The following is a 24,304-nucleotide window of genomic DNA, read 5'->3' on the forward strand; positions in this document are numbered from 1 at the left end:
TCAAAGTTTTTGTTTTGCTCTCTTATTAGGTGAAAAGGAAAGGGTTCCAGATATAAGATTTCATTATTGAGAACTCCCAATATGGAAATTCCTTTCATTCATTCAGGCCCATGATTTGCATATATACCAACATCCAGAAAAGAGTTTTCTGAGGTTCTAAGAGATTAAATCACTTGTTTTTGATTACATAAGTAGTACTTGTCAGAGCAAAACTTGAACTAAATAAGCAAGGAAATATAATGGTTGGAAGAGTGGAATTGATGACAGGAAAACCCAAGATCAGTTTTGCCCTTAGATAATTATTTGCTTTGTGACACTTAACAACTCTGGTTCCACAATCCTAATAGAGGGAATGCTTTTGAAGGATCAGTAAGTCATTTAGTCAATAAGTATTTATTAAGCAACTACGATGTGACAGGTATTATGATAATCACAAAGAAAGGCAAAGGATCAAATGAGAGAATATACATAAAGGTTATGTAAACTTCTAAGTGTGTTTGTTTTTTTAATTTTAAACATTATTTTATTTGGTCATTTCCAAACATTATTCACTGGAAACAAAGATCATTTTCTTTTCCTCCCCTCCTCTCCTCCCACCACCTTTCCCTCTCCCATAGCCAACGCACAATTCCACTGGTTATCACATGTGTTCTTGAATCGAACCCATTTCCCTGTTGTTGATATTTGCATTAGAGTGTTCATTTAGAGTCTCTCCTCAGTCATATCCCCTCAACCCCTGTAGTTAAGCAGTTGCTTTTCATTGGTGTTTTTACTACCACAGTTTATCTTCTGCTTGTGGATAGTATTTTTTAGATCCCTGCAGATTGTTCAGGGATATTGCATTGCCACTAATGGAGAAGTCCATCATCTTCGATTGTATGACAGTGTATCAGTCTCTGTGTACAATGTTTTCCTGGTTCTGCTCCTTTTGCTCTGCATCACTTCCTGGAGGTTGTTCCAGTCTCCATGGAATTCCTCTACTTTATTGTCCCTTTTAGCACAATAATATTCTATCACGATCATATATCACAATTTGTTCAGCCATTCCCCAATTGATGGGCATCCCTCGTTTTCCAATTTTTGGCCACCACAAAGAGTGCAGCTATGAATATTCTTGTACAAGTCTTTTTCCTTATTATCTCTTTGTGGTACAAGGCCAGAAGTGCTATGGCTGGATCAAAGTGCAGACAGTCTTTTATCACTCTTTGGGCATAGTTCCAAATCGCCCTCCAGAATGGTTGGATAAAGTCACAACTCCACCAGCAATGAATTAGTGTCCCTACTTTGCCACATCCCCTCCAGCATTCATTACTTTCCTTTGCAGTCATGTTAGCCAATCTGCTAGGTGTGAGGTGATACCTCAGAGTTGTTTTGATTTGTATCTCTCTGATTATAAGAGATGTAGAGCACTTTTTCATGGGCTTATTAATAGTTTTGATTTCTTTGGCTGAGAACTGATGGTTCATGTCCCTTGCCCATTTGTCAATTGTAGAATGGCTTGATTTTTTGTACAATTGATTTAGTTCTTTGTAAATTTGAGTAATTGAACCTTTGTGAGAAGTTTTTAAAAAGATTGTTTCCCAATTTGTTGCTACCCTTCTGATTTTGGTTACATTGGTTTTGTTTGTACAAAAAACTTTTTAATTTGATGTATTCCAGATTATTTATTTTGCATTTTGTAACTCTTTCTAATTCTTGCTTGGTTTTGAAGTCTTTCCTTTCCCAAAGATCTGACATGTAATCTATTCTGTGTTCGCCCAATTTTCTTATAGTTTCCTTCTTTATGTTCAAATCATTCACCCATTTTGAATTTATCTTGGTGTAGGGTGTGAGGTGTTGATCTAAACCTAATCTTTCCCACACTGTCCTCCAATTTTCCCAGCAGGTTTTTTGAAATAGTGGATTTTTTGTCCCAAAAGCTGGGATCTTTGGGTTTGTCATATACTGTCTTGCTGAGGTTGCTTGCCCCCAGTCTATTCCACTGATCTTCCTTTCTGTCTCTTAGCCAGTACCAAATTGTTTTGATGATCTCTGCTTTATAATATAGTCTGAGATCTGGGACAGCAAGACCCCCTTTCTTTGTATTTTTTTTTCACTATTTCCCTGGATATCCGTGATCTTTTGTTCTTCCAAATGAACTTTGTTATGGTGTTTTTCTAAATAAGTAACAAATTTTTTTGGAAGTTCCATGGGTATGGCACTAAATAGATGAGTTTGGGTAGGATGGTCATTTTTATTATATTGGCTCATCCTACCCATGAGCAGTTAAAGTTTTTCCATTTGTTCAAGTCTAGTTTTAGTTGTGTGGAAAGTGTTTTGTAGTTGTGTTCATATAGATCCTGTGTTTGTCTCGGGAGATAGATTCCTAAGTATTTTATTTTGCCTAAGGTAATTTTGAATGGGATTTCTCTTTCTAGTTCTTGCTGCTGAGCTGTGTTGGAAATATTTAGAAATGCTGATGACTTATGTGGTTCTATTTTGTATCCTGCAACTTTGCTAAAGTTGTTGATTATTTCGACTAGCTTTTTTGTTGATTCTCTAGGGTTTTTTAGGTAGACCATCATATTATCCGCAAAGAGTGATAGCTTGGTCTCCTCATTACCAATTTTAATGCTTTCAATTTCTTTTTCTTCTCTACTTGCTACTACTAGTGTTTCTAGTACAGTGTTAAATAAAAGAGGTGATAATGGGCATCCTTGCTTCACTCCTGATCTTATTGGGAATGCATCTAGTTTATCCCCAATGCAGATGATGTTTACTTATGGTTTTAGATATGTACTGTTTATTATTTTTAGGAATGGCCCTTCTATTCCTATGCTTTCTAGTGTTTTCAATAGGAATGGGTGTTGTATTTTATCAAAGGCTTTTTCTGCATCTATTGAGATAATCATGTGATTCTTGTTGGTTTGCTTGTTGATGTGGTCAATTATGTGGATAGTTTTCCTAATATTGAACCAGCCCTGCATCCCTGGTATAAATCCTAATTGATCATGGTGGATGACCCTTCTGATCACTTGCTGTAGTCTTTTTGCTAGTATCCTATTTAATATTTTTGCATCTATATTCATTAGGAAGATTGGTCTATAATTTTCTTTCTCTGTTTTTGGCCTGCCTGTCTTTGGAATTAGTACTATGTTTGTGACATGAAAGGAGTTTTGTAGAACTCCCTCTTTGCTTATTATGTCAAATAGTTTGTATAGTATTGGGGTTAGCTGTTCTTTGAATGTTTGATAGAATTCACTGGTGAATCCATCAGGCCCTGGGGATTTTTTCTTAGGAAGTTCTTTGATGGCCTGTTGGATTTCTTTTTCTGATATGGGATTATTTAAGAAAACTATTTCTTGTCTAGGCAATTTATATTTTTGTAAATATTCATCCATATCACCTAGGTTGGTATATTTATTGCCATATTGTTGGGCAAAGTAGTTTTAATGATTGCCTTAATTTTCTCTTCATTTGAGGTGAGATCCCCCTTTTCATCCTTGATGATGTTAATTTGCCTTTCTTCTTTCCTTTTTTAAATTAGATTAACCAGTACTTTGTCTATTTTTGTCTGTTTTTTTTCAAAATACCAGCTTCTAGTCTTGTTTATTAGCTCAATAATTCTGTCACCTTCAATTTTATTAATTTCTCCCTTAATTTTTAGGATCTCACGTTTGGTTTTCTTCTGCGGGGTTTTAATTTGTTCATTCTCAAGTTTTTTGATTTGCATTTCCAATTCCTTGATCTCTGTCCTCCATAATTTGTTAATATATGCACTCAGGGATATGAATTTTCCTCTAAGTACTGCCTTGGCTGCATCCCATAAAGTTTGAAAGGATGTCTCACCTTTGTCATTTTCTTCAACGAAATTATTAATTGTTTCTATGATTTCTTCTCTAACTATCCGAATTTGGAGTATCATATAATTTAATTTCCAATTAATTTTTGACTTTGCTCTCCATATACCATTACCAATCAATATTTTTATTGCCTTGTGATCTGAAAAGGCTGCATTTATTATTTCTGCTTTTCTGCATTTTAGTGCCATGTTTCTGTGACCTAGTGTATGATCTATTTTTGTGAATGTGCCATGTGGTGCTGAAAGGAAGGTGTATTCCTTTTTGTCCCTATTTATTTTTCTACATATGTCTATTAAATCTAATTTTTCTAAGATTTCATTCACCTCTTTTATCTTTCTTGTTTATTTTTTGGTTTGATTTATTTAAATTTGATAGTGGTTGGTTCACGTCTCCCACTAATATGGTTTTACTGCCTATTTCTTCCTTCAATTCTCCTAGTTTCTCCATTAAAAATTTGGATGCTATACCATTTGTTGCATACATGTTGATTAATGATATTTCTTCTTTGTCTATACTCCCTTTTAACAGAATATATTTACCTTCCCTATCCCTTTTGATCAGGTCTATTTTTTCTTTGGCTTTGTCAGATATCATGATTGCAACCTCTGCCTTCTTTATATCAGTTGAGGCCCAAAAGGTCTTACTACAACCTTTAATTCTAATCTTGTGAGTGTCAACCCACCTCATATGTGTTTCTTGAAGATAACAAATGGTAGGGTTTTGCGTTCTAATCCAATCTGCTATTTGTCCACGTTTTATGGGTGAATTCATCCCATTCACATTCAAAGTAATAATTGTCATTTGTGGATTCGCTGGCATTTTGATATCTTCCCCTAGTTCTGACGTTTCTTCTTTAGGTATTTCCTTTTGAACCAGTGATTTACTTTAGGTCAGTCCCCCTAGTCCCCTCCCTTGAGATGCTTCCCTTTCTAGGCCCGCCCTTTTTATGCTCCCTTCCCCTTCCCCCTCTCCTTCCATCCCTTTTTATACTCCCTCCTCCCTCTCCTTCCCTCCCTTTTTATACTCCCTTGCCCCTCCCCCTCCTTAATTTTCCTTTCTTTCTTGCCCTAATGGATAAGATAGAATTCAGGATCCCACTGGATCTAGATGTTCTTCCCTCTCAGATTTGATTTCACTGAGAGTAAGGTTTAAGTAATTCCACTTCACACTCTCTTCCTCTCCTTCTCATATGAGAGTTCTTCTCCTCCCCTTCCCATGTGTATCTTTATATAGGAAAGATTATTCTATTAAGTCCCCCCTTATTTCTTGAAGAAAATCTTAGTATTATCGACTAATACTAGTCGATAATACTTAGTATTATCCCCCCTCCCTTTTCCTTTCTTTTTCCCCACTTTCCCCAAATCTTCTTAATGCCCCAATCTTTCCCTATGCATGTTTCTTCTAACTACTATTATGATGATACAATTTTTGAGAGTTACACAAAACATTTTCCCCACATAGTAATATATATAATTTGATGTAAATGTAGTCCTTATAGAAGAGAGTTTGACTTAAAGAAAAAAATAAGATTTATCTCCTTTACCCTTTCTTTTATATTTACCTTTTCATGTTTCTCTTGCTTTCTGTGCTTGGATATCAAATTTTCCACTAAGTTCTGGTCTTTTCTTAGCAAATTCTTGGAAATCTTCTATTTTGTTGAATGCCCATACTTTCCCCTGGAAGTATATAGTCAGTTTTGCTGGATAGTTGAATCTTGGTTGGAGACCCAGCTCTGTTGCCTTTCTAAATATCGTGTTCCATGCTTTGCGGTCTCTTAGTGTGTTAGCCGCTAAGTCATGTGGGATCCTTATGGGAGCCCCCTTATATCTGAAGCTCCTCTTCTTGGCTTCTTGTAGGATTTTCTCCTTTTCTTGGAAGCTCTTGAATTTGGCAATTACATTCCTAGGGGTTGTCTTTTGGGGATTTTGTATAGAGGGTGTTCTATGAACCCTTTCTATTTCTATTTTGCCCCTTGCTCCAGAACATGGGGGCAATTTTCTTTTATAATCTCCTGTAGTATAATATCAAGTTTATTGTTTATCTCTGGTTTTTTTGGGAGACCGATAATTTGGAGGTTATCTCTTCTCCCTCTATTTTTTAGATCTGTGACCTTCTCAGTGAGATATTTCATGTTTTCTTCTAATTCATTAATTTTGGGGGTTTGCTTTATTGATTCTTGCTGTTTTATGATCTCACTTTCTTCGAGGTGCTTAATTCTGCTGGTTAGGGACTGGTTTTGCTTTTCAGCTTTGTCTGTCCTTCTATTGGATGCTTCAAGCTCTTTTTCCAATTGAGCAGTCTTATCTGTCAGACTGCTGATCTCTTTCTCCCATTTTTCTTTCCAGGTTTCCATCTTTTGGATAAGTTCCCGTTTGAGATATTCCAGAGCTTGTTGATAGTTTCCATTTTGGGAGGCATGTTCTGATTTTTTTTGGATTTCCTCCTCATTCTCTTCTTTTCCTTGGGTACTCCCACCATAAAAGTTTTCAATAGTCACCTTTTTCCCTTTCTTCCTGGAGACTTGATTTTGGGCCATGTGAGCCATCCCTTTGGTGGTTTTATTCCCCTTTCCTTTTTGGTCTGGGGTCTGGGTGATATGGGCATGTTTTCTGTGAATTTAGGTTGCGTCAGACTAGTTCTTCCCAGTCTCCTAGGTTTCTTAGAGTGCTGGGGCCATGATCACAGCCAAACTGCCCAGGTGTTCAGCTCCTCCCAGATAATCAATGCATGGTCTGCCCCTGGTGTTTAGCTCCCCCTAGATGTTCAGCTCAACCTCCCCAAGAACAGCTCCATGGACCCTCGTGCTCAGCATCGGGTTCTCCCGTAAAACCGTCCTAAGACATTTTTTTCTGGCAGTCCCCAGATCCCAAGGACCCTGGAGTGCCCCCCCCCCCAGACAGAGACATTCCCTACTCACTCACTGTCCCAGTGAGCACTCAAGTAGCTCACTCTGATTTGGTGGAGGAGGTCGGTGGGGGGAAGTGCAGCTCAGTTCATGTTTCTGTGCAAGCTTTTCCTACTTCTTATTATAGTTTGGAAATGTTCTAACCACATGTACCTTCACCTCTGTGAAGTTCTGGGGTGTCCTTCTGTTCCTCCAAAGGTGATTTTTATGCTCCTTTGATGTAGCCGGTGCCGGGGAAAGGAAGCGTGTATAACCATAATATAATAATAATAATAAGCCATAATATACTAGATTGCAGCCATGATTACCCGGAAGTCCTCCTAAGTTTGTTTTTTTTAAGGAGATGTGTTTTATTATTTTTCCTTGTATTCAACAGAATTCAGAGACAGATCATATTATCATTTTATGTTTAATACTCAGGTGAATACAATGACTGTCTTGTGCAATTGAATAAAAGTTTTGGAATATGTAAGTATATGGTCTGCAGACTCAAGAAAAGGACCTTAGGAACAACTTGCACAGCAGAAAAAATGATGGAGGTAGTAAGTAGTGTATTACAGTGGTGTCAAATCTCATAGAGGGGAGGATCACAAAACCATAAGTGAGTTTTCTTATGGGCATATGGATTAGAAAAAACTACATGTTTACATAGTTCCTGTTCTATTGTGGTTTTTATTTTAAATATTTCTTAATTACATTTTAATTTGGTTCAGGCTGCATTTGGGAGAATCACATGATCCCTACAAAGTGTTTGACACCTCTAGGGAATCAACCAATCGATCAATTTATTAAGTTCCTCTTATTTCCCAGACACTGTGTTACATACTGAAGAAACAACAAAATCTAAAAAAAAAGGTCCTTACCCTTAGGGAATATATAATCTAATGGTGGAAACAGCATGCAAACAAATATAGACAAAGCTAATGATACACAGGATAAATAGGAAATAATAAAGATGGAAATCACTGGAATTAAAAAGGATTATGGAAAGTTCCTTATAGAAGTTGAAGTTTTACTTGGACCCTAAAGGAAGTGAAGGAACATTTAAGATATTTTAAGTACTTTGTAATCTTGTCACTTAATCTTTTTGAGGCTCAATTTCCTCATTTTTCAAATGGTGAATCTATGATTTAAAAAAGAATTAATTAGAATATTTTCCCATGGTTACATGACTCATGATCCCCCTTATGCTCTCTCGTCTCCACACCAAAGCCAAGAAGCAGTTCCACTGAGTTACACATGCATCCTTATTCAAAACCTATTTGTGTATTATTCATATTTGCAGTAGAGCAATACTTTAACATCAAAACCCTATCACATTGCATGGTCGAGCATATATTTTTTGACACATTTCTGGTTCCACATTTCTTTCTGCTATGAGGATAGTGTTCTTTCTGCTAAGTTCCTTTGGATTGTCCTGGATCATTGCATTGCTACTGACAGAAAAGTTTATTACAATCAATTGTGACATAATATATTAGTCTCTCCTGGTTCTCCTTTCACTCTGCATCAATTCCTGGAGGTCTTTCCAGTTCACATGGAATGCCTCCATTTCTTTATTCCTTTTAGCACAATAATATTTCATCACCAACATATACCACGATTTATTCAGTCATTCCCCAATTGATGGATACCCCCTCGTTTTCTATTTTTTGCCACCACAAAGAGTGTGGCTATGAATATTTTTGTACCCATCTTTTTCCTTATTATCTCTTTGGGGTACAATCCCAGCAGTGCTATGGCTGGATCAAAGGTCAGGCATTCATTTAAAGCCCTTCATGCATAGTTCCAAATTGCCCTCCAGAATAGTTGGAAAAATTCACAATTCCACCAGTAATGTATTAGTGTCCCAATTTTGCCATATCCCCTCCATCATTTTACAGCTTTCCTTTGTTGTCAGATTGACCAGTCTACTAGGTTTGAGGTGGTACCTCAGAGTTGTTTTAATTTACATTTCTCTAATCAGGAGGGATTTTGAACACTTTTTCACTGGTTTATTTATAGAATAGCAGCTATCATGGAAGTCATTGTATCAGATAATACAATGCATGAAGTGTTTAATCTTATTGAAGTATTTAAATGACAGTGATGCTGCTGCTGGTGGTGGTAATAAAGACTGTGACGTGATTCACCTACTTTTATTTGACAAATTTTCTATATTTCGTGAATTCTTCATTTCACAAAACTTGGAGATTTTGAATATTTGGAGAGGTTACATCTATTTTTTTAAACCCTTACCTTCCATCTTGGAATCAATACTGTGTGTGGTTCCAAGGCAGAAGAGTGGTAAAGGCTAGACAAAGAAGGTTAAGTGACTTGCTCAGGGTCACACAGCTGGAAAATGTCTGAGGCCAGATTTGAATCTAGATAGACATCCCCTCAATTTCCAATTTTGCTGCCATCTAGAAAGAACTGTTGTAAACTGTTTACTAAAGTATGTATTCTTTCCCCCTTTTCTTTTATCTCTTTGGGATACAGTCCTAGTAGTTGTTTTTTTTTTTTTTGACAATCTTCATGACTGTCCCTCTTGCTATGCTTGGTAGTATATGGCATATAGTAAATATTTACTAAATGATGATAGGAAGCACTAAAACTTATAAATCCAAACAATGAAGAAGCACTTGCAGATAAATGCACACATGCAAAATAATACCAAAATTAGAATCAGAGAACGTCTACGTGAAAACCAGCTCTGACATACTATCTGTGTGATTTGGGGCATAATGCTTTAGATCTTTGATTCTCAGTTTACTCACTGGCAAAATAAAAGTGCTGAAGTGAATGATCTCCAAGGCTTCTCTCTCCCTAAAATATATGATTCTGTGACTCTAAATATAAGCCATTTTTGAGGGCATTCTTTATAAAATGCATTATTTCCCTGCCTTCTATTTTTACACAAAATAGACAAAGCATAATTTAACCTTCTGTTGTTGATTCAAGGTCATAAAAAGAGCATTATATAATATACCTTAAAATTATTACCCTGAAGGCTGTAAAGGGAGAGAAAATGGTTTACCCCTTTAACAGTCCTAGACTACTTAAATTTTACTGATCCTGCTAATTTGACATATTTCTGAGAGAGAACAGCTATCACTTCTTGTTGTGTCATTGATTAAAACAGCTCCATGCTCTGCCTCACCACCTACTTGACTTATCTGTCTTTTAAAAGACCATTATATATAATATACATAAATTCTGACTTTTTTCTAAGCTCTATGGTATGAATGGTTCCAAATTTCCCTATAGTATAAGTTTCATTTACTTTATAATAATTTTTCTTCTTCAGAGTCCTACTTTGGCTTTTTGTGGGATTCCTTGTTTTGATGTAGATCCAATTTTCAAAGAATTAGAATCTCGTGATACATAAGACATTGCTATCTAAAGACATATATCCAAGTATTTGAATGTACTTTAATATCCTAACATCTGTGTTCCATTCACTGAACAAAAAGATAAGTATTGTGCAAAGTTTTAGATTCTACAAGTTAAGAGAAACATTGCTGATTTAGAAAGAATGTAGGCCAATAAAATGATAATGGGTTTCTAGTTCATTATATTTTTATATTAATTGAAAAAAAGAAATTGTATTCTGGAGAGGAGGAGACTAAAGGGATAGAAAATAGATATCTTGAAGTATCTGAAGTTTTGCCAAGTGGAAAAGAATCTAGACTAAATTGCTTTAGTTTCAAAGTCAAAAATCAAGAGATCTAGTTGAAAGTTGCAAAGAAACAAATTTAGGCTTGATTTCAAGGAGTGAAAAAGAATGAGGGCAATGAATACAAAACTTAACAATCATATCCGTCCAAAAGTGAAATGGACTGATACAGGAATTGATAGGAACCTCCTCAGATGAGATCTTCCAAGAAAGGCCACAGGGCCAAATGGCAGGCATTTGAAAAAAGATAATTCATGTCACTGTATGATTTAGACTAGATGGTAGTTGAGGTCTCCTCCAATGCAGAATTTCCAAAATATGATTCCAAGAATACATGTCATATAAGACAATGTTGCTGACATAGCTATGGTTAAAATCAAATAAATATCTTCATGTTTCCATTAGGAATTTCCTCAAATTTGAGCAAAGTCAGACAGATGTGCAGAACACAAAGGTATACTTTCCCAGCAACAACAACTATATAAAAACATTTTCTTCAAGGTTGTTTTTTCCACTCTCAATGGAGATTTCTTCAGTTTGTTTCATTAACAATATTACTATTTTCATCAGGAAATTTTAAAAAAAGTAACAACACATTAAATGCTACATGCAGAGACTTCTGTAAATTCTAAATAAAATAATCTCATGATTCTAACAAACCAATTTCCCCAAAAGTCTACATGAATTGACTTGAATCACTAGAAGGTGAGAACAAGAGAGACTATCAGAAGGAAAAAATAAAACCTCTAAAAATTTAGTCCTATTTTATTTTCTACTTATTGACTGACCTTAAGGAAGACCCTCTACTTCACTAGGCTCAATATACTCATGTGTAAAACATCACACATTTCACATGTTATACTTGATTGAACAGAATCAATATATTTTCTCAACTGTCATTTTGTTTGGGATGAAAAATGATCCCAAGGTTGTTGTTGTTTATGACATGATCATGTTGCTGTTTTAGTTCTTGTTCTTCTGACTTTCTTTCTCTTAAACCTTTTCCTTCCATCTAAGAATTCATACTAAGTATCTGTTAAAAGGCAGAATTGAGGTAAAAGCTAGGACACTGGAGTTAAATGACTTGTCCAGAATCACACAGCTATGAAATGTCTGAAACCAGATCAGTACCCAGGATCTCCTATCTCCAGGCCTACCTCTCTATCTACTGAAGTACTTAGTTGACTCATCCTATTTTTCTATATACTTTGTACGAAGCTATGTAACATCTAGAGTAGTAGAGAATGTTTCAGGCCCATTAAATCATTGCCACATCTTTGACTGCCATATCCCTTCAGGATCCAGTGGTTACAGTCAAGGACACTGTATCTAAGTGCCTTGGGAAGAGTAATGACTCATAGGCCACTGACCTGATGACCTGATGATTGCTCAGCTCCATTATCCTGGAAAGCCATCATTGTGAAGAAGAAATTGCTGCTTCTGCAGGTGATATAATACAGTTTACTCTTCAATTACAGCTATTGAAAGCCCAGAAAATAAACTTATTCTGACCAAATTCCTTGGTGTTGTCAAGTGGTTCCATAGACATGGCTTTATCAATAGATATAGCATTAAAGAATTAGTTTTGCTATCTGATTTTCTGTTATACATTAATGACCAACAGGGTCTTCTATCAAACTTGCAGCTAAAATTTTACATATATTGGTATATACCTATCTATATGTTTGCATACATACAACATATGTATGAGTATAAATGATTAAATGTATGATAATATAAAAACACATCATGTATCAATGTATATATGTATACATGTATAAATAGATTAATGTTTATTTTTTATTCCTAAGAAATGTGAGTTATTTGATACAAGGAAATATCTTGGTTTTCTAAATGTATTCATAAAATTTGGCACAATGCTTTGCACATAGTAATCACTTAATGAAAGCTCTTTTTCACTCATTCACGAACACAGGAAACTATACTTATTTAATACAGAGTTTAAGAAGGATTGGAAATGCTGATTTTTTAGTTTTTTTTTTAAATTGAAATCCAAAGGTTTTATTTGGAAGTAGGTATAGAAAATACATATAATTTGATCATTATTCTAACAACAATGAAGGACGTCAAGATGATTATTTAAAAAATATGAGGCCATTTTTCAAATTCCTTAAAATTTTTGCCTTAAAAACTTAAAACTTAAACATTTTACATAATGGATGAACAAAGCTTATTCCTAACCCTTCTTTCCTGCAGTTTTCCTGACACTTGTTCCCTTCTGTTATCTTGCAAAGTCTTTGTTCTAATATTCATTTTCACCATACATATGGTGAATATATCTATATCTATATATCTATATGTATTTTACCTTAGAGTGTTATCTCAGTATACAATAATGACATGTTCATTTTATACTGATGAAAAAAATACATGATTTTGCCAGACAATTAAACCTTCAAGTATCAAAGATCTTTTTTATTTAAGCATTTCTTTCCAAACAAACCATCTGCAAATAAGAAATATAATATCAGAATGAAAAGGGATTTCAGACATCATCTAATTCAAACTTATTCTTAAGCATAATTACCATCTACATCAAGTGGTCATTCACCCATTGTTGCAAACAGTAGTTCATTTTATCCTCACAACAACTCTGTAAGGTAGATACCATAACTATTCATAGATTCAGTGTTTGCTAAAAATGAATTTAAGAGAGGTCTAAATGAATTGTTCATATACTCACAGATAGAAGAAGGCTATAATATTTTTTGGAATTCATTGAAAGGGCTTTACATTTTTTTCCCTTTATAATACTCCAGAATCAGCTTTTCTGCAATAGTAAGTAAATAGTTCAATTAAAACTCTTAAGCTATTTTCATATAAACTCTTTACCTCTATCCCATCCCTGTATTAGAACTCTTTCAATTCCAATGTAGACTTTCTTATTTTACTTGTAATTGTTTTGTCATTTTTCAGTTGTGTACAAGTCCTTATGACCCTCTTTTGGAGATTTTCTTAGCAAATGGAGTGGTTTGCCATTTCCTTCTTTCAAGAATTTAGTTCACAATTTAATAATGTCTCATTTAGAGAGAAATAACATTTTAACATTATGAAAGAAATTTGTTTCTGCATAATATATGTGGAAAATTTATGATATATTCTAATTAATTCTTATAAATTTTAATTATAATTGTGGGTTTAATTTTAATTTTGAAACTAAGTTTTATTATGAAATTATTTGACTATTTATGTAAATGATAAATAAATTTGCTAAAATCATCACATAAGGTAGATTTTTTTAAAGGACAAAATTGAAATGATTAGTCACTGAAGTGAATTGTTTGCTTAAAATGTATAACATTAGTTGAAATTCTTACACCCTTTTCCCTTCATATGTAATCAGACTAGAAAGAGAATATCAGAGGAGGGAGATAATTAAGATTTTGTTTATTTCATAGAACTCTTTAATTGTGAAATAAAAAATCATTTTTCTATATTGACCTCTGAAATATTATTGGATATGCTTTGTAAAAGGATAAAGAAAATTTATAATTTTTAAATTTAATTATTTTCATTTGACTAGTATAAATTTCATGTTTAAAATTTGGGATATTGAGCATTTTAAATTTTTTCTATTATAAAGCCACATGAGGATACATTAATAGATGATAATGCACAAAGACAATCATCATTCTCGGCTTCTGAGAGACTACTACTACTACTACTACTACTACTACTACTATTATATTCTTATATTTAGGAAAGATTGCTAGATTAATTTTGAAAAAAATACATCACACTGTCAGTTTTGCTGATTTAGTAGACTGAAAGGCAGTCCTAGAGTCAGAGTCCTGGCTTCAGATTCCACCTTAGACACTTCTTAGTTGTGTGAACCTGGGCAAGTCACTTATTACTCCCCTTTGCTGAGCACTTACTGCTCCTCTACATTGGAACCAATACTTATTTTGATTCTAAGATAGAGGTAATTTTTTTTTAAAGGAAGAAAAAGAAAAAGAAAAGAGCATAGTAAATTCCTCGGATCTTTTTTTTTTTTAGGTCTGCTAATAGGAAATTATCAGTCCTTCTGCCAGCATTTGAAACACTGTATTGTTATGATTAATATACTAAGGTTTTCTCTCTTTTAAAGTAAGTTTTTTATGAACTAAATTTTATAAGATAAATTAATTTATTTTGGATGATTTGACAAATCATGAAATTGTATTTGTTAAAAACTCAAATATAGTGAATCTGCATTTTTTTAAATCTAGTATTCACTCTGAAAGTCTAGATTATAATTATTCTTATGACAGATCTGTAGAATGCTAGAATGATACTGAGGTAAGAAGAAAAAAGCAATAATTTGACCCCAAGGTATAAATGATGGTGATTTTTCTTTGGAGGAAAAACTTTGGGACTTTTCTTAATATTTCTCCATTCTAAGTATTTTTAGAGTCTGACCCTTCAATGCCTTCAAGACTTTCTTAAAGGTAACTGCCACATGCTTTGGTAGTCACTAGGAAGGTTGAGGAAACAACATTGCCAAAAGTGAAAGTAGGATTTGCTTAACCTTAACTTTGAATTAGGGATGTTAAAATCTCAAGTGGGCCTGTAGTACTCTAAAAATGAAAGCTACGCTAGTGACACTATGTACAGAGCTTTGCAATGACTCTTACCTGAAGTCACACAGAGCATTCTGTGTTGGAAGAAACCTTTTCTGATGCGGTGGGCATTTTCTCCCTTCCTGTCTTTTCCTCACAGGGAAAATTCCTCTTAATCAGAGAATTAGATCAGTGAAATATATAAACACTATATTACATCTTTATCTGTTAGTTTAAAGCTGAAATATGTAAGCTAATGGTGTGTAATATCAATTATTCAACCTGAAAATATTTTTTAACTGTCTGGACACTATCACAGAGACAAAATTTGGCCTTATCATCTATCATTAATTAATTAAAATCTTTCCCATTTCTCATAGTAATACAATTAGACAATGATTTGGAAAGATCTAAACCAGAATGTAATTTCATTATTTCTTAAGGTTACATCATTAACTTTTTTGTTTGTTTTGAATTAGTGCAATCGCTTATTTTAGAAAAAATGATTTATGTTTTATCTTTTGATATTTCTAAGTGATTACTTGACTTGTTACTTGTATATTATTAATCCTTGTGTTGTATTGGTATATTCAGTAATACAAAGCGGATAAATGAGGGTATGGAGAAGATCTAAGAACAATATTCTACATGAGTGTAATACCTAGTTTATTTGACTATTGATAGAAACCCATTGTGGTTGACTATAGATAACTTGTTTGATACAATGTAAAATAATTTGTCTACATTTTTATGGATCCCATCCCAAGTTTATTGTTATAATAGAAGAGTAAACTTTCTTTTAGATGAATTCATAGATGTTATTAACCAGCTTAGGTACAGAAGCCAAATGTTTGCAACACTTGTTCTTATCTAAGGTTCTGGCAGAGTTTCATTGTCCTTAGGGAGAATTGAAAGGGATTGAGAATTAAATTGGAGATAAAAATAAATAACAAACTTACAATAAACAATAGCAAATAATGCAAGTGAGAAAATAACTGAGGTGAACATTTTTGAAAAAGTAACACATAGATGATTTTACATATTTATATATACACATATATATGTATATATGTATGTACATAATCTGGTTTTGATTGTTTCTAAAGCATTGAGCATGTTTTAATGTCAAGTTGAAAAAAAATTGGATATACATCAACTTTGGTCCTTTCAGTTTTTTATTGGTAGTTTTCCAAAGCATGTGTTTAGTTCATAATGAAGTAAAACACACACACACACACACACACACACACACACACACACACACACACACACCAAAGGAAGTATAGGAAATGTAAATTATTTAATAAAGAGGTTCATAACTTGTTATCCTCTACACTAATAGAATTAGAATCCTAAAGTTTGAGTTAGCTTTCACCATCTGACCTAAGTATTGATGATGTAAAATTTTACTATGTTAAGTTGTAATGAGATTTATTTTTCAAGTATTTTTAGGAAGAGAAGTTATCCATGAAAATGGACCAAGAAAAAGCAGATCTGTGAGAGGAGCTGCTCTGAGGACCAGTATCTCTAGACAGCCTTAGAAGATGATGACAACAGCATATGACCCCAGAAATCATACTGCTGCCTGTCCTTGGACTTAACGAACTGGGCAGTGGGGGTTGTCATCTATCCCTTTCATGTCTCTCTCATGTACTGTTATTTTGTTCATTTGTTAAACCCTTGTGCCTTAAGGGGAGTGTCCCATTAATGGCTATCTGTGAATGCATCTATCAATCATTTTTATATCATATTATAAAACTCCTAAGTATCCTATTAGATTTACCATATGCTGTGTAATCATATTTGGGGAGCCTCATTGGGGAAACTGAAAGGCAGTTTCCTAAAAAAGCAGAGGGAAGATTGTGAAGAATCATTTTTCATATACTATATCAATTCCTACATTTTATGAAGAATGATGGTGTATTCATGTATCTGGTATCTGAGATATACCATCCACTGACTGACTTTTTGCATTTTCTTTCACCTTGGGTATTCCAAGGAATATCTTCCTTTTTAACAGAATTTGGTTAATAAATGAAGGGGACAAGGGTTCTTTTCCTTTGTTTGTGTTTCCCATCATGTAGGGGAGTGGACAGGTTGATATACTACTTTTTAATTAGCTATCACCAATTAAAGATATCTTGGAATACTCAAAAGAGTGGCTGAATAATGAGTTCATAACAATCTATTTATTAAGCTCCCTGGACCAGTTCAGGTTGTCTCTGGATCCTGAAAAAGCCATAGAGACCTATGTCACTTTATTGATTATGATTCTAGCCTTATCAATTTTGAAGCTACCCTGATATAATAAATGAATTTATATTACCCAAAATTCAATCTACCAAGTGTAATGCAGGGACTAGGAGAAGGGATTGTGATATTGAAGAGAAAGAGGTAATGGAGTTGAGAGAGTGAAGAGATCCTTCTTCTCTTCTCTTCCTTTGGAGAGGAGATAGCCAGATCCTGATCCCTTGAAAAGGAAGTATGTCTTCCCCAGTGAATGTTTTCTGGGAGATGGAGGACAAGAGACTAGTGAGGGAAGCCTTAGTGAGATGACAAGATGCCCCCCTCTGAGGAGCCTTGAAAGGTAAGATGATTTCTTATGCCTCGGCTTCCCCCAGAGATATCAACTGTCAGTCCCTTTCAGGATCTTAGGGCTACTTCACTGCCAAGGAGAAATGTCAATTCCTTGGGTCAGGCAATCTTGATTCCCTGAGATCTAGAAGTCAACCCCTTTTTGGGGAAGAGTGTGACCCTCCCCAAATCTTCAATCCCCTTAACTATGTTGGTTATAGACTGACCCAGACATAAATCTTAAATATCAGGTGTTTTATTAGGATTCAAGCAGGGAAAGGGTGTCAAGGATATTAAGTAGGAAAGTGGGTAAACAAAGAAGCCCTATAATTACCCCTTCTAGAAGATTGTCCCTCCAAAGTCTAGAGGTTCAAGGCTTCTCAGCATTTTTCTTGCCAATTGCCTATTAGTCCCTACTTTTAAGCTAACTAAACTTGAATATAGGAATCTAGGACAGGTAAGGGAGAGAGAGAGACAGGGAGAGAAATCCTTGGAAAGGATCTGTGGATGGCTCTCTTCAAAAAGTCCCAATCCAAAGCCCCACTAAGGACTTTAGACTGCTCTCAAGAAGAGTTTGGTTGGATGTATTCAGGGGTTCAGAGAGGACTAAAGAAATGTGTTTCTCCTTAGTTTCTGGGGATCCACCTCTCCTCCCTTTCCCCAAGTCAGAAGTAAGCTTCCAGTTGGATCTCTAAGCCTCTGTTCCTTCCTTAGAACTCTCAGGTTTTTCTTTCCCTTCCCCCACTCTTCTTTCAGCAGGTCTCTTCAGGAGATGACCTCTTGTCCAGGTAAAATCTCTCTTCTCTTCTCTTACACAAAATAATTTTAATCATAACACTGTGACTTATTTTATTCAACTTGTAGATATACACTGATTTCAATGATTAATAAAAAGATGTCCTTGAAAAGCTAAAATAAATGGCACGAGATCAGGAGGGAAAATCTCTCAAGCCCTCACTCAGAACCAGTTTACTATTAATTTGAACATAGTTCAAATAAGTTTAAATATATTACAATTAAATAGATACAGAGGTGGTTGAATAAATAAAAATAGTATTTTCCAAAAAAATAAAATAAATCTGTTTCATACAATACAGTACATAAAAGCAAAAAATATAAACTAAATGAGATGACACATTTAAGGTTTTTTGAAAAACATAAAACACTTTAAATATAATTATTATTTTTTGATATTGTTGTGCATGAACTAGTGGCTGTATAAATTGTGTAACTTACTATGAGACATCTTTCCAACATGAGTTAGATCTCACTTTTCAGTTTTGTGTAGGTGCTATTGATTATAGATCAATATCACCCCAAAAATATATCTTGGTTTCAAAGAATATATATACACCCACAATACTTATATGAATTTATGAATTCATATATTTGGATGTTTCCTTACTTGATAAAATGAGATAATACTTTTCTGGAATGGAGAAGGTGCTATATAATTGCCAGGAATTATGATGATGATATAGATTGAAATCTATCTAAGTCTGGCAATCGTATGCAATTCTCAATTACTCCCATAAGTCCATTAAATAGAGTATACCCAATATGCTGAAGGCATTCTCTGTTTTCTCTTGACATCATGAAGTTGCACGTGGAGAGTTTTGTCTATCTGCTCAAAATGTTCTTTACTATGTGATGAGTCCATTTTAGATAGGTAAAAAAAGTTATATACATACACAGCATGTATGTATACATACATGCATATTGAATTGCCCCTTCTAGGTTTTGGTCTATGATATTTCAAAGGTCCTTCAAAGGCTCAGATTAATGATCAAGTCCCCCATTTATTAGCATACGCAATGTCTATAGCCTGCAATTCACAGTTTAGCACTTCAATATTCATTTCCATGGTTAAAAATGGTGCTATGCTTTTAGGCTTGCTTTTCTTTCTAGATTACTATTTGAGTTGAAGGGAATATGCTTTATGCCATTTTTGTATTATCTTAACACATTGAACACAGAGTAAAACAAAAAATGTGTATTCATTGTTAGATTAATATAAATTTGACAGTCTGAATTATTGAAATTTCCTTTTAAATGGTATATGATAACTTGGAAATCATAACATATTTTGGGAATTTTAAAGTCTAGAAAGGAAAAAGATAAAAGTAAACTATTGAACAAAAGAAAGTAATGAGATGAAGAATATTTGACTTCTATCTCAGTTTCTTCATGTAAAATGTTAATAATAATAAAGCCTGCCTTTTGGAGTTATTTTGAAAAACTAATGAGATAATAATTTTATTAGTTTATTAATTTATTATTATTATTAAAGTCTTAGCATTGTACCTAGCATATAACAAGCGTTATATAAAAGTTAGTTATGTAGTTTTGGACCTTGTCATTCCCTCTTCTAGATCTCTTCTCCTAGATGTAATTGTCCTTCATCTTCATGATGTCAGCTAGTAATTTAATGTTTCAACAACTATGATTCACCTAGGCCTCCTCCTAAGACACTTTCCTAACATTAAGTACCACTATATTTTCCACTTTCCTTACTCTTGGCACCCTGTCCACAAGCACTAATTTTGTTGCATTCAGTTGTTGCACTAACCAAAAATATATTCTCAATATGGTGTTATTTTCAATCACTTTTAAATATTACCAAGAGATACAAAAATATTGATGCTCTTATTTTAATGATCAATAATAACAAATTCTCAAGAGGAGTGGTGTATGTCAATATCATCATTTTTCTGTCATTCATTCTGTATATGGATTAATTTTATGAAACAATACTAATCATTTCAAGGAAAAAAAAGAGATTTACCCCAGTATTCTAACTGTGGGGGAGTTCTCCTAAAGGGGTCAGTTTTCTACTCAGTTATCAAGGTCTTTACTCACCTAATGACCCTAAAAATTATTTTACTAATTCCCATATAGGTCAGACTCAGTCCCTTCTCTCATAGCTTCTATAGTGGAATTGTCCTTTGTTAAGAGCCCTTTTCAACTGTCAATTGACTGTTCCTAGACATAAACTTGTCAAGTTCAAAGGAGACAGGTTTAGAAATGAAATGGAACTTTGAAACTATTTAGTCAAATTGTCTCTTTTCATACTTTAATTTATTGTAGTTGAGTCCTTTTGTTCATGTCTAACTCTTTGTGACACCATTTAATGTTTTCTTGGCAAAGATCCTGGAGTATTTTGCCAGATCTCTCTAGTGTTCATTTTACAGAAAAGAAACTGAGGTAAACCATGCTAAGTGTTTTGTTCAGGGGTGCACAACTAGTAAGTGTCTGAAGTCATATTTGAATTGAGGAATATTAATCTTCCTGATTCTATAATTGGGATTTTATAAATTTTATCACCTTGATGACCAAAGTTATAAACTGACATACCCAAGGTAATTTTTTAAATGGTAGAACAAGGACTTAATCCCATGTACAACTCCAAATCCATTGCCCTTTCCATTACCCTTTGTCTTTCCTTCACTCTTTCCTTTCTCTTCCTTATTTATAATCACAACATGGTTTCCACTACCACAATGTAAACTCCTTGAAGATTGAAGTTGTTTCTATCTCAGAAGAACCTCCCTTCAGGATACTTTTAAGAAAATGTTGATACTTGTAACCATCTCTTTCCTCCTGGGTTTTTCTGTCAGATGTCCTGTCAATAGCAGAGGAACTTTGTGTAGCTTCTCTGAAATTCCCCCGAGGATTAATCTCAAAATTGTTCAGCTGCTTTTGTTAAGAATATTCAAACTTTAGGAAGTCAGAGTCAAGATGGCCCCTTAGACACAGCAAAAGTCCAGACCTCTGTGAAAACCCTTCCACACCACTCAAAAACAAAGTGCTTCAAGTGAAGAGAAAACCAAATCTAACAACATTACAAAGCCGGGGGATGCTCCTGCTGTATTCAGTTTAAAAGGTATGCCAAAAAAGCCTGAATTCTTAAACTCTCAGATTTAAGGAAAAGGGAGAAGGAAGGTCCCTGGACCCTTTCCTCACCTACTGTGCTGAGTCTCCTGTGTTTGCTGGAATCTCAGGGAGAGGGTTCTACACTGGAGGTAGTGCCTTGCTTGCACAGCTGTGCCAGGTTCTTGGTGGTGACCACAGTTGGCAGGGAGTCAGCTGGAGGAGAATCATGAAGAGAGCAGCCTAGTCATAGCCAAAACTCTCCATCTTGGGCCTCCTACCCCTTCTCAAGGTTTTGGCCTCAGGACACATCCAGCTCCACAGAAAAGCTCCACCCTCGCTTAATCTTATCAATAAAACAGACAAGAAGCCTTCAGAGGGCATGGAAGCTCAATCTCCAGCACCCCTCCCCCACTGACTGCTCTGAGAGTCTTGCTGACTAAGCTCCAATGGAAAAGACTGTAACCACTACAGAATACCTTGATAATAGGGCAGAAAGCCCAATCCCCTTTAGCCTCCACACCTTTACCTACACCTTCAGCTTAGGCTACCAGCTGGGGTAGATCTGGCTTTGCAGTTCATTAATACTCCATCAACCTAATGTAGTCAATCAGGAGAGCAGAAAAGAAGCCCCTTCAGGAAAGAATAGACCAAACCCACAGATCTAGTAAATAATCAGAGGAACAAGATTACAGTCAAGGCAGGGGGAGAAGAAGGAAAAAATATGAGTAAACAACAGAAAATAAAAAAAGAAATTACAACCAACAACTTATATTCAGGTAATGAACAAAAAGCAAATGGAACAGAGGAGGCTCAGGAACACCAATCAAAAACGCAGAAATGCCAGAAAATTGTACATAGGCTTTGGAAGAACTCAAAACACAATTAAAAAAAAAATAATCAATTAAGAGAGGCTAAAAACAACAAGGAAAAGAAATTAAAAAGCAAAATAAGTCATCTGGAAACAGAGGCACGTGAACTAAAACAAGAAAATAGTGTCCTGAAAGCCAGAATTGACCAGCTTGAAAATGAGACAAAGAAGGTGAAAGATGACCCACAAAGAAAATCAGACCAGAAGAAGGATAACCAAAAAGCCAGGAATGAAATTCACTCTTTAAAAATTAGAATCCATCAACTAGAAGGAAATGACTTTACAAGGCAGCAAGAGTCTAAAAAACAAAAGAATGAAAAAATTGAGGAAAATATGAAACACCTTATTGACAAAACTACACATCTGGAAAATAGATCCAGGAGAGATAATTTAAGAATTTTTGAACTACACAAAGATTGTGACAAGAAAATGATCCTGGACATCATTCTACAGGAAATTATCCAATAAAACTGTCCTGATATTCTTGAATAAGAGCATGAAGTACAGATTGAAAGAAACCACAGATCGCCTCCTACAATAAATCCTTGATTGATAATGACCAGGAATGTTATAATGAAATTCAAGAACTACCAGACCAAGGAAAATATTTTATAAGCTGCTAAGAAGAAATCATTCAGATATCATGGAACCACAGTTAAGATAACACAGAACCTGGCTGCATCCACACTTGAAATACAAGAAGACATGGAATATGATATACCAGAAATCAAGGGAACTGGATCTATGACCAAGAATCAACTACCCAGCAAAACTGACTATATTCCTGAAGGGGAAAATATGTTCATTTAATAAAATGGAAGAGTTCCAAGCATTCATAAAGAAAAGACTGAACTTAAATGGAAAATTTGATGCCCAAACACAGAACTCAAGAAAATCATCAAAAAGTAATGAAAGAGAAACAACAACCAAAACAATAAAAACCAACTGTTTTAAGGGACCCAATAAGTTCAAATGATTTATACTCATATAAGAAAATATGATATTGGTAACCCTTAAGATTGTTATTATCATCAACAGAACTAGAAGACGTATACTTAGATGGAACACTGACAAACTGTATAGGATGAAATGTGTGTGTAGATAGATAGATAGATAGATAGATAGATAACTAGGGGTAAAACAGGAAGATAGTACTAAGAGAAATGGGAAAAGAGATGAAATAGGGTAAATTTATATTTCATAAAGAAGAACATGGGGGGAAGGGGGAGAAGACATATATAATTCAAGAATGAAAAAGGTGAGAGACAGGTAATAAGTAATTCTAAAGCTCATTGAAATTGACTCAAAGACAGAAGAACAATCAGATTGTTTGGGCCAGAGAATTGCATCATGCCCTATAGAGAAGTAGAAGGGTAATAAATATACTGGTGGGGAGGGAAACAATAAAAAGGAAGGAGAGGGTGGGGAATAGTTTAAAAGGCACTATGGTAAGAGGGGAATCAATAAGAGGGGAGGGGTTGAGAAGGGGAGTAACATTAGGGAGAAGAAATAGGGGAAACTGACTAAAGGCAAAAAGTTGGAGGGGAGGGGAAGAAGGATAAGAGTAAAGGCAGAACCTAAGGAGGAAGTCAAAATGGAGAGATACACAGTTATCATAATGTGAATGGGAATGGGATGAACTTACCAATAAGCAGGAAGAGGATAGCAAAGTGGATTAAAAACCAGAATCCTACCATATGTTGTCTACAAGAAACATACTTGAGGCAGGTGGATATACAAAGGATAAAAATAAGAGGGTAGAACATAACTTACTGGCCTGGAACTGAGACAAAGAAGGCAGGAGTAGCAATTATGATCTCAGCAAAAGCTAAAGCTTTGATAGATCTGATTAAAAGGGATAAGGAAGGTAATTACATCTTGATGAAAAGCAGTATAAATAATGAAGACATATCAATACTCAAAAAATATACACCAAATAGTACAGCAGTCAGATTTCAAAGAGAAAAATGAAGAGAGTTTAAGGAAGAAATAGATAGAAAAACCATACTAGTGGGGGACCTAAACTTT

The sequence above is a fragment of the Monodelphis domestica genome, chromosome 3, assembly GCF_027887165.1.
Source record: "Monodelphis domestica isolate mMonDom1 chromosome 3, mMonDom1.pri, whole genome shotgun sequence".
NCBI classification, from domain to species: Eukaryota; Metazoa; Chordata; class Mammalia; order Didelphimorphia; family Didelphidae; genus Monodelphis; species Monodelphis domestica.